The sequence below is a fragment of the Struthio camelus genome, chromosome 3 (assembly GCF_040807025.1).
Source record: "Struthio camelus isolate bStrCam1 chromosome 3, bStrCam1.hap1, whole genome shotgun sequence".
NCBI classification, from domain to species: Eukaryota; Metazoa; Chordata; class Aves; order Struthioniformes; family Struthionidae; genus Struthio; species Struthio camelus.
This window is the reverse complement of record NC_090944.1, coordinates 110,954,798-110,973,983: the sequence shown is the minus strand read 5'-3', so window position 1 is coordinate 110,973,983 and position 19,186 is coordinate 110,954,798. Positions and strand designations below refer to the sequence as shown.

At 40.4% G+C, this 19,186-nt stretch overlaps 1 long non-coding RNA gene across 12 annotated transcripts in view; it reads right to left on the bottom strand.

Annotated features, from left to right (window-relative positions):
- Positions 1-19,186, bottom strand: part of LOC138066840 (uncharacterized) — a 91,060-nt gene that overhangs the window by 40,636 nt on the left and 31,238 nt on the right. For 4 of the 12 annotated variants that reach the window (XR_011140394.1, XR_011140389.1, XR_011140393.1 and 1 more), the window contains exon 2: positions 11,952-12,127. The exons of the other annotated variants lie outside the window; for them this stretch is intronic. This is a non-coding gene — a long non-coding RNA (uncharacterized lncRNA). The remainder of the gene's footprint in view (positions 1-11,951; positions 12,128-19,186) is intronic. 12 annotated transcript variants of the gene reach the window in all.

Sequence of the window (19,186 nt, the reverse complement as noted above, 5' to 3'; positions counted from 1 at the left end):
CTGTCCATACGCATTTGTGAAAACTAGGGAAACTAAACAACCAGCATGCTGTTCACCCTGCACCCAGCCCTGCTCCCAGGGACCACCATCTCCAGCCACGCACGGCCTCCCTGAGGGCTCCACCTCCATCTTCCCCCATAGCCCCAGCATTTTAAAATTTCATCATATATAAAAGTCAGGGAAAAGTTAACCAGCTTTTATTACCTTTGCTTTGGCTGGTAAATTGAGAATCCACTAAAAAACTACAAAAATCTCTTAAAAAGGATGAGTGAACATCAAAAGGGGAAATAGTCCTTTTCAGCAAAACAATTTCATCTACTACAGGGTTCTTCAGCTCTGGGTCCTCAAAATCCACTGTCCCTCACATTTCTTAGAAATAGGTCATTAACTTCCTTTTTGTAATGCGTCCATCATGTTTTAGAGTTGTATTCAGAAATAATTCTAAGATTATTTGATCCTTTGTTCTCTCTGCTTCCTCAAAACCTTGGATTTCAATTGACAGAAATCCCTAGAACAAAATAAGTGTGCAGCTCAAAGCAGCCCAAGATTAAGGAAAATTTGAGGAAAAAAAACAAAGGCCCAATTTTCCTGTCACTTATTCTGCCATCATCTTGGATTTACACTGAAAAAAAAATGAGAAATTGGACCATTATAAAGGAGGTAGAGGCCTGTCTTCCACAGGTCTGCCACACACCTCTAAATAGCATAAAAGATTTCTGCAGAGAAACTTGCACAGCATTAAATACAGCCACAGAAATATTCCAGAGCAGTCTGCATTAGAGTCCCCAAGTCTGTCCTCCGCAGCACACTGCTGAGCGTGCACTTTGTATAACCTCACTTACTTTCAGTTGTGTCCTTCACAAGTTGCAAACTGCACTGTCCCACCTATACCATCTGGTCCTAATCTTCCTATTGAAATATAATCCTTAACGAAAATTTTGAGTCTCGGAAAGGAAGTTATGCAATGTTTTCAAATGGACTTAAACCGGGCATCAAAAAACAAAAATATTGCATAATAAAAGAGGAAAATTAATATGGGGCTTGTCATTCAACTATAACATTTAATTGTGTATAGAAAATAACTCCAGACGTACATTGCCAACTTCAAAGTTCAAGTAATAACGTGCCTTTTAACCTTACTGAAATCCGCGATACGCATAGTCATGCATTTTAATCCTAAAGAATAGCTAGAACAAAGATCTATAGAAAATAAAACAAGAAAATTGTGGTTCAAACATAACATTGACCCAAATTTTGGGCAATGGCCTCCTTAAAATTTGTCATTTTTGCAAGTGCATTCTTGTCCAATTTCATAGTAAGAGCAATTAGATCCAGAAGAAATATTTTGGCTTGTCAGCTTTAATAAAGATGACATTGCAGAGACTCTCAGGAAAGCAGAGACCCAAGTGCAGAGCCAGACACACCACACTGGGGTCGGGAGGTTGCACGTGGCGCAACACTGGGCTCTGTTATCTGGGCACAGCAACCTTGAGGAGCTTTGCACCCACAGCCCAGGATATCCCATGCAACCCATGCTATACCAAGAAGACACAGTTACATATAGCTAGGCCTTCTGTTACCAGACGTAGAGCTCTTCAAAAATTTGTTATGAAGCATTTTAAATAAGAGACAGAGAGGAGATGGAATACAATAGAAAGAAAACCTGTTAGATAAAACAACAAAACATCAACAGCATCCAAATTCCTTTTTATCCCAAGGTACATCCTTCAGATCACCTAAAGATGTTACATACAGCAATTTTTCCACATAGGATAACTGCAAATCACAGTCCTAAAACTCAGGATAGACCTGTTTATGCCATAAAAATACTCCATACCCTTGCTTAATAGCAGTTGCGAAGAGCACAAAAATAGTCGGGGGAAAGGGCTAGGATTAGGACGTACTGTCTCCTGGCTCACAGCTCAGTGCACGTTCCACAAAACGGCGGCTTAGAGATCTGAGGGACGATGACACAGGCACATGCGTGCACTCTTCCTCCCACCCAGTTGGTATTTTTATTTCCAGCCCCCTCTATCTGAGCTGCAGGAAAGTTTGACGGATCCACAGGGCATCAGGCAAGATGCACAGGCTCTGGCATTACCCTGCCTGACTTTCACCTTTTAACTAAAAAGCCTGAAGCACTTTAAAGCTTGGGCTGGGATTTTAGTTAACAGGCAGTCCTTAGCGGGTGGGACCCGAGGCTGGGAGCACATAACTGCCCAGCCCAGGGCTCTCCAGCAGGACACATCTGAGGCAGCGAGGACCCGCTGAGCTGCCTGAGAAGAGGGAGGTCTGCGGCACCACCAGCATTTTCTACAAGCAACTTATGGCACCTACTGCCACAGAGACAACAGACAAAGCACTCAGAAAAAGCTGTAGCATAAGTTATGCCATTGTATGCTATTCCAGGGATGCAGAAATAGACTAAATGGGAACTTTAAAAACATATATCTCTTTCTAGTAATGTTTGTTTTATTCAGTTAATAGGTGCAAATGCCGACCCACAACCAGTGCTAAAAGCATATATTAAGGCACTAAGAAAATCAAACATTTCACGGCTAAATCAGCATTTTGTCAAGCCTATGACAGAATTCTTTCGGGGGAGTTTAAATTTTGTAGTATCTTATCTCTTACCAAATTTCCCTTCTCAAGAAGTTTACTTTATTTCCACTCCCCATTGTTCCCATTTCTCCATCAAATCTGAGCTGAAATATCGGCATTAAGAGAAATCCCACCAATACAGAAGAATCGTTATTTTCTCCTCTTGTACTACATATTCAGAGTATGAGTCTCCTCCTACTTGCATCAGGAGCAACTTCATGGAGCCACACATATATGAGTGTGAACTCAGAAGGAACTGTCTGACTACTAGTGGAAGGAAGGTGCCTGTGCTTTCTCTTCTCAGACAATTTATGGAGGAAAAAAAAAAAAAAGTGAAGGTTCTTGAGGTCAGAAAGCCACATGAATGAATGATAATCTTAAAAAAAAACCCTAACATGATATTTTGAGTACCTTGGTAGATTTAATTCCCTTTTCAAGCATCCTTAAAAAGATGCATTAGCAATTGGAGATTAGAGTGCTTGGCATAGGAAGAAAAAGGAAAACAAAACAAAACCAACCACTCATCCACTATTGAAACTTCTAATCTAAACCTTTTTGTGACTTAAAAATAGAAATTATAAGTCAATATGTGCTTCAATCAGCATGCAAGAAGCAAGCCAAAATTAAAGGTTCAAAATAAAGGTTTAAACTCAAACATAGTTTTGCAACTACAGTTATAACCGGATTACAAAATTCTTTTCACACAATGCACATAGCATCCTTTGAGACTTAATGACATTCTGCAGCTGGGGTAGTATGAATTTGAGTTCTTTCTGTTCTGAGTTATTTACTTCTGCAAGAAAATTCTCCATGGCAACTGGCCAAAGGGGCTTGTCTCCTTAGTGTGTGAAATGTGAGTAGATACAAACTTGACACCATATTTCATCCCCTTGCCTTCCTTCATGTCTGCATTCCTAACTGTAAATTAAGGGGTAGCATTGACCATTCTGGGGTGGCAGGAAGCACTTTATTCAGAAAGATAGGAAGAGGTGGAGAAAAAAATATTGCAATACTTCAAGGTAGTTTCTGAAATTACAGTGAGATTCCTCTCACTCATCACCAAGAGAGGCTAAAATTGTGCAACAGCTTATTCTCTCTTAAAACTGTGATGCTTATCCCTTGTATTGACTTTTTAGAGACGTGTTTATCACCTGAGCAGAAATCAGTAGAAATTTGTGAATACTTGCTAATGTGTGTCTCTACTTCCACCACCACCACCCTCATCTGCAGTCTCTTTTCAGGAACGCAAGTTCTTTCTGTTTTGAGGGCCCATAAAAACATTGAATACTGCTTCAGGACAGTCTGCCAAAAATGATTATGAAAGAGGCAATTTGGAACACTGAGCTTCAACTTGGGCTTTAGAAAACAAGAGGCACCTGGGAAATGATGTGCAACTTGCAGAGACTTTAAATATGCTTTGGCAAAATCAAAATTCCCCTAAGGACCTCAGTCAGCCAAGGGTGAAATAGCGACCTTCGACACATGTTTACCCTTCTTGGAGCTGATCTGCATAATGCATCTGCTAGTTTAGCTAAGGGATACCAGCAGTGTACTCACTTCCTTTCGCATCCTGGTTTTTCACTCCAGTTCACAGTTACTTGAAGTAGTCACACCAAGTTGTTTAAAAGATGTCTAGTTAACAAGATATTTTTCAAAAGAGCCTGAAAGAGTTAAAATATTCACATCTACTCCTAAAGACTCTCTGTAATGTGCTGTATTTAAAGGAGTATGTCTAGCTATTGTGTGCCACATGGAATATTTTGAGGAGTTCAGGCTTCAGCCTACGATTCCTTTCAGCACAAGGGTTAGAGAGACCCTCTCAATTTCATTTGAACACAAAGTCCACCATACTACCCCCAAAATGTCAATGCTGGAGCACAATAACATTTTTATTAGCTTCTCTCAAGATGAGGGTCTTCAACTTGAAATTTCAGCTAAGGAAATTTAAATCAAAACTCTGGCAGTCCAACCGTGGTTCAGTTCCTTTTTTTCATTGGTTGATTTTTGTTTGCTTTTTTAATTAAGAAATGAGCAAGATTAAGGATTTTTGCCAAGTCCTCTCGTGCTGCCCACGGGCTGCAGAGGGACCAGTGATGGCTGAAGAAGAGTCTCTCTTTGTCAAAGTGCTCCTACAGCAATTGCAGCACTCCCAGCCTCTGCTTCCCCAAGGAGCTGGGCTCTTCTTCAGGCTGGCTGCAGGAGAGAGGCCTTTCAGGGCAGGGAAGCTGAGCTGGGCAAACACAACATGCCTCCACCAATCCCAACCTGCAAAACAGTCCCCAGGGATCGTTCTAGCCCAAGCAAGTGAGAGCACATTAGTTTGTATAAAAACCATACCAGAAAAACTATCAGGGTAACCAGTTTTAGACAAAATGCTTGCAAAACTTGTGATTCTGTTCTTGTTTAAGTAAGTGGAAAATGAGGTTGGAATTTTGGAGAGAAACCCAGGAAGTTGTTACAGACAGAAAAGATCAACAGCCAAACTCTGAAGTTTTTCCTCTGCCTGTGCTAAGGCCTGCTGCAGGAAACCTCCCATTAACATTTGTGTGACAACTGCTGGATCTGTGAGATGTAGCAAGCGAACATGAATGTGGTTAAGCCTGCTTGGCCAGAGTTTACTGTCCTGACTGAAAGAAACATAAAAATGCAAATGTCAAATAATGAGTGGCAAACTAGAGCTCCCAAATTATTTCTGTCATCTTAGTAATTCCCTGCAAGACAGAAAAACAAGTGATGTAACTTATCCTGGAGCATTTTAAGGAAGAGGCTCAAACTGTAAATTTTTCTGTTATCACCAGAAACCAGTTACTCACTGACATATAGTCCCTTAAATTTTTAGAGGAATATTGCTAAAGTAACTGCTCACTAGTGAGAAGAAGGGTTAATTAGCAGCTGATAACTGAAACGAAGAGATTTTAAGACTGTACAGAAAAGAAAGATAGGAAGCTTTTAGTTCAACTTCATTTCCAAGGGGGAATTCAGGCAGTTGAAGGAGGGGGCTTTTATAGCACCTTGGTGGGGGGGGGGGGGGGGTAGAAAGCATTGGAAGCGGGGAAAAATGATTTTCTCTTTTCTCCATCAGCAACGCAAAGAGCTGAGATCCTATGAACAGCATGAAAAGGGGCATTTGGTCCAAGGCATGCGTAGCTCTACCTTGTCCCACGCAGCAGGGTAGCAAGAGCTGTCACATGCTGTTTTGGTATGGTCAGCTGTGTGTTAAGGGTATGCTACCAAGTGTCTTTAGTCTGAGGGGAGGGAAAGAACAGCTGCATTTCATACAGCCTGGTAAACTTGCTGAGCAGAGAGATGACTATCCGGTGTCTCCTTTTAGATTCACCCTGCGCGGCAAAGGCAAGGAACCAACGGTGAACATCGGCCCCCAGCTCACCAGCAGAAGCTGGACAGCCTGGGCCGTGCATACCCATCCTCTTCCAGTTGCAGCAGTGCCAACTCCAGAGGCTGTAGTCCCTAATCCAGCTTCAGTTACTCATCACTGTCCTTCTGCCAGAGGTTATTGCTTCCTCGAATCTGCTGGATGAGCTGCTTTGTGGATCATCTCTAGCCTATTTCATCGAAAAGCCCAGATAATTTAAGCAATTTAAATATTGGCCTTTGCCAACCCAGCTCATTTTGACTGGAATTGGCCATTGGGAATAACGTCAAGAGAAGCGCAACTGGCAGACCAGCGCAATTCACGGCCTTCAGCAAGAGGGTAACAGCAGCATTTGGAGTAGGGCTGGCACTGTTAAATCTCTTCAGCCATTTCTGTTGCTGCCAGGAAAGGACTTGTGTATCTTTGGCCCCAGGGTCTCTTTTAACAAATATCATCTAGCCGCACTCACTCCAGAACCATACCTCAGCTGAAAGCTAGCACAGCGCTATATAACTGTTGTCAGTTCTGAAACGTTTCCAACACAAATCCTCCTGCTTGCTTGGCTGGGAAAGGAATGAAGTTGTAGTAGTTATTCCACCACCTTACACTAGAGGAATTGTTAACTGGACAGCTAGGACCTGATTCCATCCCTTTCCGACCCTAAAAGGGTCAGAAGAGAGTAAAAAGAACCTGACGGGAGGCTGGGAAAGAAGAACAAAGGGGTACCCAAATAAAGGAGTCTTGTATCAGCATCTAAGCAGTGGCTCTTGAAGGAATAGCAGAGTGGAACAGTTCAACAAAGGACAGGCTTATAGGAATTTACGTGATCTCACACACTGCAATAATAAAAGAACATTTTGAAAGAAAGAAAGAAAAAAGATGGAATTAGGAACAAATTGTTCATCAGCTCTAAAGCAGGGATTTAGCAATACTAAGTCAGCTGTTTCCTATCATTTCAAAATGGATTTTTTTTTTGAAAGTAAACTCTTCTTTTCCCCACCCAGGAACCCTAACCCAAGTTCACATAAGAGGTCAAAACAGCTAACAAAGGGGAAAAAAAAATCACAAAAGTTAGCTGCAGTTCAAAGGCAGTTGCTGCATTAGAACATGGTTTTGGCTTCCCATTAAAGAGGTTTGCTTTCACACAAAGGTCTAGATCCTAAGATGGCACAGTTTGGCACTACTACGTTCACGTCAGGAGAGCCACTCTGATCACAGTATCTGAAGATCTGGTCCAACTGCCCTTAGGCTCAGATTCTGCAGTGGAAACTGTGTATGTAGTGTTGAGATGAATTGGATAAGCTCTTTTTAAATACTGAGGTTTTTGAGAAAACTGATTAGTAGTCAGCTTATTCAAAACAGTTTTTGTGTTTCAGAGAGCTCTTTTTATACAATGAACTTTCAAAAAAAGCTGGCACTTGGAAGGCTGGTAGCATGACCTTACTGAAAAACACTCCCTGCAGTTAAAGAGTCTGAAGAAAGTAACAGGTACCAAAACTTGTAGTCACAAATTTACTTAATACATAGGTTCTTTCTTCTCCAATTGCCTTTCAAAGAGCATTGAAAACACTGAGATGTAACCAGGCTCCCGCAACTGACTGAAAAACCCAACTCAACATATTTAATACACGTGGCAGTTGTCCCAGTGACTTGAGGCTTATGCATAGATAAGCCTTAGTCCTGTTTAAGTTCACAGCAGTAACTGTAGCAAATCATCTACAATCCTTCCAGTTCTGCTTTCTAACCCCGTGCTTCCCTCCTATTCACCATGTCAGTCCTTCCCTTGAATTCCTGTTCCTAATAGCCCATGTTTCATATTTGCTCCAGGACTCAGAGGTGTATGACGCATTGCAGGTGGAGAGCAAAGTTGCTAACTGTTTCTGGCATGAGGAAGCCACCGTCCTTTTCTAGGCAAAGGTGAAATAGTCCTGTTCACTGCAGAACTGCAAAGACTCAAAGATACTTAAAGCAAACTTTCACAGCTCCACATCTGATTCCCCGTATTTCTGATGACAGCAGGCAGGTATCCGCAAGTCAGGCAAGTCAGACCATAGGAAAGGACTCTCAAGGCCATCCTCACTCTCCTAAGGGCACCTCTAAGTCTGCTCACTGAACAAGAACAGGCTTTTTAGAGGGTATTCCCTTGTGGACACATCTTTAAATAATGCCACTTGAGCTCCGACGTCAGGCATCACATAAAGACTCTACCGTCTTAGCATGGGTTGTGCCGATCTAGATAAAAGGGGACAGATGATGTAGTGGGAGCAACCCCCTTTCATACCCTCTGCACAAAATGGCTGGCAAGTCCAGCAAAGGTGCTTTGAGGAGCTTTCACTTCCATTTCTTGAACGCTAGGGATCACATTGAAGAAGGACTGTTGCCTTCATCATACTTCACTTTTAAGTTAAGACAAGGAACAAACCTCAGGTGTGACACTCCTTACCCTATCGTTATTCTCCTAGGGAACAAAAGGTGTATACTTGTTTAAAGTAATTTTCACTCTTTTTGATATTTTAGTTGGCATTTTTACCATTGAGACCCATATTATCATCCATGGACATCTCAGCAACCTATCATAGCTGACCAGCAGTCAAACCAGAGCAGAGTCTTTTGTCTTGACTACATCCCACCAAAAAGCTCTCAGATGAGAGAAACTTAAGAGAGATCCATACATAAGAGGAAAATCAATGGCACTCTCCCAGATTGCCCATGAGAAATGCCGTGGAATTTAGGCATTCCCCTACTCGTGCTGTCCTTTGCTGGACTTAATCTGGCAAACTCTACCCCAAGAACGACACTGCTATTGACAGGAGATCTCAAGCAAGATCAAGTTGCTGAGAAATCTCTAGAGCCAGTAGCAATATCTTTCAACAAAGTGAAAGATTCATTTCTCACCCTTTTCCTGGTAGCCTAAAACTGGACTCAGCAGTAGTAGGATTTCAGAGTATTTCAGTTCCATTTCCCACATGAGACACAGCAGTGCCTATAGAGCCAAAAGAATTTGGGCCAAACCACTAAGAGCTTTCTTCTTTATTAATACACACTTGACCACATACTGCTGGGCAATCCTTGTAGTCAGCATTACTTGTATCAGCTTACTGAAAAGACCACAATCTTGTAAACGGTGAAGTTTCTTCTCACACAGAATTGGGAAGGAAAATAACTTCTGCTGACGTTGTGCTGAATATAAATTGTTTTTCTCCCCAAAAAAGGAAGTCTCCTCATAACAGTAACATTGTTGGATACATTTACAACAGAGTTCATCAAGGCACTTGCTTTTCCTTTTTAGTTTATTCATATCTTTCGTCACAATTGTGTTAGCAGTTGAGCAAACATCCTCCTGGCTCTGGAGGAGTAGGTTAAAATACTATGTCCTAGTCCAAAAACTGTTCTGTTCGTTCAGAACAATTACACGTTACAGTTCTCTAGCAGTTTGTACCCAATAATGTCAAAGCGCTTCCTAGAACAAGCACAGATGCAACTTCCTTCTGAAGAGACAGCCCATTTTAGAGATGAGGAAATGTGTACTGTCATTTTCAAAATTGGAAGACTAGAGTTAATTCCATTATCAGGCACCTGAGCTTGTGGCTTGTTTTTCAAGAGACAGAACATTTCCATTTCTCCATTATCCATTTTCACAAACTGATATTCAACATCTGTGAATTTAAGCATTTCATTTTCAATATTAAGCTTTTATTTGAAAATATCAGCGCTCATCCTTTCCAGAATAACTCAAAGTCCTGCAGCTGAACTATAAGATAATTTAACTGGTTATTTAGTTAGCCATAAACAAAAATGCTTTTCATAAGTATTTATTCATGGCTACAGATACGCATGCAATGGTTTGCATAAATACGGGAAGATGGAGACTAGTTATCACTCCGTACAATCAAATGCTTAACAGGAAGGATAAAAGGAAAGACACCCCAAAAGAAGAAAGAGGACCACATACACACAGAGGTATGCATGCACACACACTGTTCTGGAGAGGAACCAAGGACAATGGTTGCCCATTGGCTATCTGTTGCCTACCAGCATGGCTCCACCCATCTAGTCAATCCCATAGTCTGTTCTTCCTAACAAAACTCTTTACTTAAATTAACAAATTTCTGAGACTTAAGGGGATGTACAGCATAACAATCTCATTCTGGGTGTGGTCTTATTCTGTATAAAAGGAGTTTCAGCTAACTAAAATCTAATTCAAATTTTTCTTACAAGAGGAAATTTTCAAGTGATTTATCAAAATTCCATTTCAGGTGCTCGAGTAGCAACAGTACTGTTACAATCCCAATCCCACAAGTGATAAAGTATCTACTTAATTTATAAACTCAGTCTTTTATTTTCATATTCCAGCACAGATTGTTCCAGCTTAGTTGCTTCCTGAACTTCAGGGCTGGGAAAACATAAAGAGGTGAAGAATAGCCTGAGCAAATGCAAGGTACTTCAGTTGCTTCATAAACATTATGTCTCTAGATGTTGGCTGCATTTGAATACACCAGCCTGGAAAGCAAACACAGTGCAACAATCCCGTATATAATGTTCACTCTAAGAGTGAGCACTGATGTACTTTTAAACAGAAACTCTTAAATAATTTTCAATGTCATGTGGTAGCAGGGAGTGTAGTAAAGTACAAGGAAATAAAAGTTTCAGCATAACAAAAGCAGGATGCATGAAAAATATAAACAAGTTGGTTCAGTAAGCATCCAAGAGACTGAGGCCTGTTTGTCACAAGATCTCCCCAGACTTCCCCGTGGAGTGAAACTCAAGAAGCATGCATGGACGAAAGCATGTCAGGACTTGGTGGGGAAGCCAATACAAGAATAGCTGCAGTAGTGTGCCACATTCATGAACATCTTGGGTTACTGAGATAAATTCAGCTACAAGACTCATCCTTGTGAATTCTTAACCCCTTCTCCATATGCCTTCACACGGGTCAACGTGCGGAGGAGGGAGAGGAAACACTAGGAAAGCTTCAGAAAGGGCGATTTCTCCTGGCTGACAGTGTTATATATACACTGGCACTCAGACTTAATATTTTAATAAATGTAGAAAGGCTTCTTTAAGAGATAATGGATATCACTGTAGTTATAAAGTCTTCTGCCATTAAACCATTCTGATGTGATTAAGCAAGTTAGTTTCCCGTGTAATGAAGAATAAGACTTCCTCATCCCAATCTTTCCAAATGCAAAATTAAAAAAACAGCCAAGCAATCAACCAAACAAAATGCAGAATTATAGTGATTTCAGGTCACTTTCAAAAGTTTCCACTTCCTTCAGCTAACAAATGGCATCACTCGAAGAAAACTGCTTTCTTTTCCAGTTTCCAGATGCTAGACTGCAGTGCTAGCAGATAGGCAACTATGATGGTTTTGTCATCTTTCTGAATCATAATATTAGAAAATTATTTCCAGTTTTTCATCTCAGTTTTCCACTAACTGTAACCTCAAGCAATCTGTTTCACCAATGCATCAGTGCAAACAATACTGAAGAAAGAGTATTCCCTCACACATCTCACTAAACTTTTCATTTTTAAAATAAATGAAATAAGACCTTTTAATAAATTTTTGACCATGTAGATTTAACTGTGTTTAAAAAACTTACTTTTTGTACTATTGTGCAAGAAGCAGAAGTAGTATAACATTCTAAAAAAGTCTTTGATTTTTTTTTCTCCCAAAATGATCAGCAAGTAGTAGAGGATATATTGCCATAAAAAAAAAAAAAAGCCTAATGTTGCGGTATTTGGGTTTAAACCTTTTAAGTGGTCAAAGTCTGGCTAGGGTTCTACCAAAACTCGGTAGAAGTTTGCTCTGCCCTGACTGCCAGGATTTTGTTTTGTGATCACTTTGTCTGCAACAAGGGGACCCATCAATAGTTCCCTCCCTGACAAGAGAACTATAGGAACAAAGCCATGAATTTGGGGGTGAGTGAGCAACACACAGGGAAAGGGGACATGTAAGTATGAAGATAGTTAAACTCACGGTAAGCATGGAGGCTTGTGGTCCACTGAGTAGGATACAGAATTAGGAGTCAGGTTTATGCTGGATAACTTGCAAGATTAGAGAGCATCAAAAGCTCCTTTTGTCTGAACTTGTGGCTTCTTGGCAAAAGGGTGGGTGTTCATGTATCTTCCTCTTTCCAAACGGCTTTTCTAAGGCTGCAAAGGGAAAAGCTGTGGTAATAGACTGAAAGCGGCACCATACACATTAGCTGGGGAGGCCAGTTCAATCTTAGCAGCAGTTCTCGCTCAGACCCAAGCACTCAGGTCGAATCCCACTCTGAACTCTTCACCTCCTCTTCAGCACGCTTCTCCTCTAAATATAAACTGCACTGCTGACATGACTGCAGCTGGCATTAATCTTTTCAGATGTTTTCCATGTTGTCCTTGGTTTTGTTTACTATGTTAAAGCAGGGGAAGTTCTGATTTAAGCAGCGAAGAAATATCAAACATGTATATCAAAAGGTGAAAAGGAAAAAAGACCAAAACAGTTAGTCAAAAAACACAGGAATCGAAGGGAGGGGGTAAGAGGGTGGGAGAAGAGATTCAGAAAGCAAGTGATGTGACGAGCCTGAAATAAGCTGAGCTAGTAATGCTAATTTGCAACATTAAATATCCTACAAACGTTAGAACCACTTTTATCTATAATTCTAACAGAAACAAAACTGTAGATGTGATCAAAACATTTTTGCACCAGAGATTTTTGAACTCTATTAAAAATTAACCAACTATTCAGTGCTGAAGTTCCCCCAGTATTTGAGCAGCCCTACAAGAGAAAAAGTGCAGACAGCAAGATCCCAGCTTAAAGGTTGTGTCATTCAGTGTAGGGATATGAGCTTCAGCTGAAGTCTATATACATAAGTACAGGTTTTCATAAAAATTTGAAGTTACAAGTCTTTTTAAGAACTCGCAGCAAATTTCAAAGCAAGCGTGAATGCAGGCAAACAGTATGTACCCTAACAGAAGATCTTAACCCTGTGCTATAAAATCTCCAGCTTGTTCACTAAAATAGAAGTAAAGCAACAGCAATACATTGCCTCCTCGTTCTCTGACACAGAGTAGGGAGCGCTGCCATGTTACGTATGCAATCTAGGTGCGGTACAACAACCATACAGACTGGCTGGGAGTCAATTTTAAATTTTCTACTGCAATGAAAACGGTGAAGGACTCGGTGTGAGCCTCGGAGGAGAGGCCAGCAGGGCAGCTGAGAGTCAGTTCTGGGACAAAGACAGGGAATGGTGGGAAGGTCTGCTGCAAAAAGATATCAATGTGAGATGAATAGCAAGAAGACTAAGGAAAGCTGAAAAATGCCAGTGCCCATTTTCTCCCAATGCTCCTAGCTTGCACTAACCGCAGTAAAACTAGCTAGTTGTTAAAAGAGAACAAGGATGCAGACTTGAAGGAAAGTTTAAGAGACTACGTGCTTGCAGCAACATCCATTGCATATTACAGTTCCTCCCACGTCTGCATGGTCAAGCTGGAGGGCAGACGCATAAAAAGGCAGGACCAGGTTCTCATTAAACAACTACAGCCTGAGCAGATACACGCTGTACATGTAATTAACCAGCACACCTTTGCCTGCTGTGCTTTTCTCCATGACTACCAGCAAATGAGCTTTTTGATGAACGTTTTACAGAATTTTCTTATATCAATCCCTTCTCTTAACTTTGCACACCCTTTGAGTCACCTAAACACTTGCATCAACCTAATGGATTGACCAGTGTATAGTGTAAAATATTTGGGCAGGAGCTAGCATACTGTATCTTGTATCCATATTCAGCTCTAACAAGCAAATGCTTTTAGGTATTTGTTGCCTACTCAAAAGTAACTTTAAATGTGTAGCTTTATCACTGAAATAGTTTCTGTTTCTCTTTCACTGGGTGGACATTCTGCAGTGCACAATGACAGCTGTAAGCTTTTTGGATGGTGCATATCTCAATGGAAAATTTTGTAGTAGCAGTGTGTGTAAGCAACACGTACACCATTAGAACAATAATGCACAGTATAGGCTATTCATCATCAGATAATACTAATAAAGCAAGCCCATTTAGTTGTTATGCAGTCGAAAACAGGAAAAACGTCCATTAGTCTGTAAAGGCCCTTCTCCTGTGAGCCCCTTCTTGCTGCTATCCCCAACTGCCATATTCCCATCTCTAGGAGCTTGGGGATAACCAGCTAAATCTCTGTGCGTGCATTTAAGTATTAGTAATATTATGTATGCTATATGTAAAAAGAATTAGATGATTTTATATCTGAATAAGTCTCTAAATATTCTTCTTTGGCACGTAAACTGATTTCCTTCAATAGTCAATGTGAATGTTGTACCCTCTGTACCTCACTGTGCAAAAACAGTTGCTCAAAGAGTTTCGCTTCCTGGAAAGCACTGGATATTGATTCCCCTGTATGCCAGGACCAACTATGCAAGTCATAAATTGCCAGATTTGGAATCACAGCTCCTATGATATATCCTTAGTTAGCAAGGGGTAAAATAATTCAGAGATTAATGTTGTATGATTAACTGTCCTACTAGCTAGCTCCTATTCTTAGCTAATCTCAGCTAAGTATTTTACAAGGTCCAGACAGAAACGTCAACTTCCCAGCATCTCCCTCTGCACAAAACTACTCCCTTAGCCTGACAGAACATGTAAAAGAAAAGTGTCTGCGCCTCAACCCCCTCATCGCCGTCTTGTGTTTTAGTGCAAATGCACCACTTCCACTGGAAATTTAAGCTAACCGACCAGGTGATGCCTGGAAGTCACAAAGAGCACACACTGCTGAAGGGGGAGAGCCTTTGACAGAGCGTGGAGCAAGAACAGCTGCAGCAAGATTCAACTCTGCCCGCCTGTGTGTTTTCCTCTGGACTGCTGCAAACTTAGAGAGTTCTAGTAAATGTAGCCTGTATTCTGTTCAAAACTATGTCATCTGGTGCTCTAAACTAGCATCAACAAGAATTCCTAATTTGCTTGTAATCACATACAGGTAAAGGTATCTCAGTGCTATAAATTAGGATTACAGACTCATGTACTAGCTTACAAGTACTCTTTCTTGTGCTTATCAAGGGAGGTACAAAGGGGAAAGGTGCAAGATTTCCCCTAGGCTGTTAATATGCATAAGCAATTAATTTTTCTCAACTGACTGGAAAATAAACTGAAATAGAGAGAAAAAAGAACTTTTCCTTTTTTAAAAAAAAACAAATATAAAATCAAAAGAGAATGATCTAAAGACCTCCTCGTATATAACATACACTGCACAACTGGAGAATTTTAGATAGAACTCTCGATAAAGATCACTGGCAGAAAAGGTTTGATTTTCACCATTTAGAGCTGGAATGGTTCTTGCACTTAGAAATTCCTGCAGATTTCTGTGGACTGAAAAGCACAGCAATAAATACTCCAAGGCTGCCATAAGGGGGTAGAAAGGCTCGGTGTAATTAAATTTCTTGCCATCTACAGAAACAACAGCCATTCACCACTCCAGCCCAAATATAAAATCTGACAGAGGGGGACTAGACATTCACACTGATCGACTAGCCCTCCTTTTCAAAGGTACATGCTTGTAAACAAACACACACAAAAAACTACATTTATGTTTTTGGACTATGCCAAGAAGAAAAAGGAGACTTCTTCATGTGTTGGCTAAAATCTTAATATGTGAAACTTCAGTCAACTCTAACTGCCAAAATTACCAAAAATGTCTTGCAAAATTGCAACAAACATCCTCCCTGATGGCTCATATACATACATTAAACTGCAAATTAACAATGACTTTACTATGGCATTAATATAAGGGAACTGATAAAAATGAAAAATTAGATCATTCCAGAGGATAGACAGGAAAAGGCACAGCTTTATTGCATTGCCTACATGTTTGCAATGAAAACCACACAAAATTTGCCTGAGTTCAGGTTTCATTGCAAATGTGAAACCTAGCTTAAGGGAAAATTTGCTAATGTTTGCATAACTATTGAGTTAACTGGGGCCCAGGCCCAAGAAAAGCTTTGTGATCTAAAGAGCCATGAGAAATGTGCAGTTTCACGTTAAAACCAGGTGAAATGGGGAAAAATTTGAGAGTTTCATTTTGAATTGTGAAGACAATTTGAATAAAACTTCAGAGGGAAATGCAATAGTAATAATGCAGATTGCATGAACACAAGTGAATGCAGTGTACTCTGTTAAACAATAAGAAAATAATCCATTTAAACTTGTTCCAAGTGCTTTGTAATGAGTCTTGTTACAGTAAAATCTGCACTTACACTCTTACCCTCACAAAACCTCCGAGAGATGGAGGGGCACTCCTACTTCTATGTTATAGATGGGAAACTGAAGCACAGAGGGATTACACATGAGCAACAAAGTTGAATTGTGAACTCAATTGCCCAGGAAAACATCCTTCCTCTCACTCAGATCTACTTCTACATGCAAAGAGAGTCACACATGCATAGCTGCTTCAAGCGGTCCATTAACTGCAAAGACGAGCAGAGTATTGCCCACCACACTTTGTCTGTATTCGGAGCATCTCATTCCGCTGTACTCAGAATGGAGCAGCCCATTTGGATTTCCTTACAGCTTCCTAGAGATGTTTGGTGCCATCCATTTTCATTCAGTGCTTTCTAATGCAATTTGCAATGTTCTGCTCCTATCTTATTGTGCCATTTGGGGTGTCACTTCAGTGCAGTTTAATTCCGCTTGCCTGGGATTTTCAGAGATGGACACACTAACTGGCAATCAGACTGGGCTATGAAATATTTGGCAGTTCCATGATTGCCTGAAACTCGTATGCTCCTTGCTAAGGAAAAGCTGACCAAGAGTGTTATGTGCTGTAAGAATTCAGCATGTCCCTCTACTAAGTGTCAGCAATAAGGCTGCTGTGAAACATCTTGCCAGACCCTGTACAACCTGACACTCCCTTTCAGTGAAAAGAATAAGGATAGCATTAAAATATAGCTTTTGTTATGTCAAAATAGGATTTTACATTGAGATAAGTAACAGAGATGAAGTATGGTTTATTTTTTATCTCAGTATGCATGATTAAAGTCAGACTTACAAACTGTCATCACACTGCTGAGGAGGAAGAGGGGGAGGAATAGGAGGGGATTTTTTTGGCAGGTGGAGGAGAGGAGTGATTTTCTGTTTTGTTCTGTTTTTACAATAGGCTAGTTATCTCAAGATCAATATTCTGATGTGAAAAAAACACACATCCCTCACTTTGTAGCAAAAACATAGCTTCTACCCTCCACCATAGGAAGGTGATGGTGGAAACACTAACACTTACCATCCTTTGAGAGCAATTTATTCCTGCAGTATAATAGCCTCTGTCAGCAAGATTAAATTCAAAAGTGAACAACACTAGAAAACCCCAGCAACAAGGACTACATACCAAATTATACAGCTAAGAACTTTTTTCTGACTCAGTTTAGTCCCCAAGTTAAAATCATGTTAAAATATAAAAGTTAGAGTGGTCCAAAAAAAAGATCACTTGGTACAGATAAATAAACAGAAAAATACAGATAATAAAATACATAAGCAATGCTTCTGGTGGCATTGCAAGGAGGTCTAAATGAAGGAAGAACAGGAACACTATTTTTCAGAAGCACCTTAGAAAACCACAGTAAGGTAATCACATTGCAGCTCAACACATCTGAGGTTGCCTCAGCTCAACCTGAAGCCTCCACACAGCACAGCTCCATAAAGGGTTAAATCCAAGAACCAATGCAGTTGCATTTGTACAGTGCTTTAGCTAGTTCTACATGATCAGCTGCATCACCATATTAATCGAGCTATGTATTTTGCATTTCCAAAATCATCTCCACTAGTGTGGGTTTCTTTTCACCACTTTCACATGGCGTAGACACGTATTTCACAGTCACAAGACTAAATTAGTTCCAAAATAAGACAGACCCTTGAGTCATTTGGGCCTTGCAGCTTTAAATGATGTCTAAATTCCATTTAAAATCTGAGTCAGGGTCACCGCCTGTCCTGATTCACTTTCTATTGTATTTCCTCAACAACAGCTGGTAGATGCACACTGAATGGCTTGTCTCTTGGCACCTAATTGACAATTTTCTTTCCTTTTACTAGGAACTGGTTTGATTCTGCCCTCTTCCTTCTCCTGTGCAGGATATAAGAGGAAGCCCTCAAGTCACTTGAACTGACATGGGAGTTGCAATCATCCATAGACTGGAGATCCCAGTGCTGAAATTAAACAGATGCCTCAGAGTGACCGACTCCAAAGCCGTTTAAGATCACACCCTGAATTAAGGGTACATGATTTTTTTCTATTGCGATGTAAGTAAAGAGCTGCCACTGGCAGCTATCTCATTGGAGATACGCTGTTGAAAAATATTTTTCTATACTGTTTCAAGAAATCTGCAGTGTTTCCTTAAGCTTCTAAACATTTCAAAATCCCTGCTTCGTTTTCTTTTTCTATATGTACAGTATGTCAGACAGCCTATCAAAAATAAGTAACTTCCTGGAGATGATGAACACTTGGAAATGCTGCCTAGTTTCTCAAGTCTAGTTCAAGAACAGAGTTTGACTGAGCAGACCATTTGAGGGTCATAAAATAGAGATAAATGTAAAGAGTGTCCAAAAGGAGCCAAAGCCCTGATGCAAAAAGTTCATCTGAGTTTTAAAGAACCAGTTCACTGCAGATCTTGAAGATTCAGAATTCATCCAGAAAACAAACAGTTCAGCTGACAGATGGATGTCTGCTATGAGCTTGTGAGGACTGCCCGACAGCAGCAGATGTAAGTAAGTGGGCAGAACCTGTGGGTAACCACTCACTGACCAGTCACTTCAGCCTGCTTTAGTTAAAGACTTCTTAGGCGAGACCAGCTATCATTTTTTCCTCTTTTTATGGGGAATAAGTAAATTACAAGCAATGTTGGCCAACGCTAGAATCACCTACGCTTTATGTACATAAAAGACCATAAGAAACAAAGCAGAGGACCATTTTGCATTATCGTAATTTCAGCTGATAAACTCCAGAAGTACAGGATGTATGTATGTCAAAAAAGAAATAAAGATGCAAACTTAAAACATGCACTTGGTATAATCTTCATAATACGTGCTCTCATTCTCTCTGAGATCTACAGGCCATCAGCCAAGATGTCCACAACTTTTCTGGCAGCAAGTAGGTAAGAAAAAAACACGAAACAAAACAAAAACACATCACTATCCATACTCTTTCTTAAGAAATTCCTTCAAAGTACCATAGAAA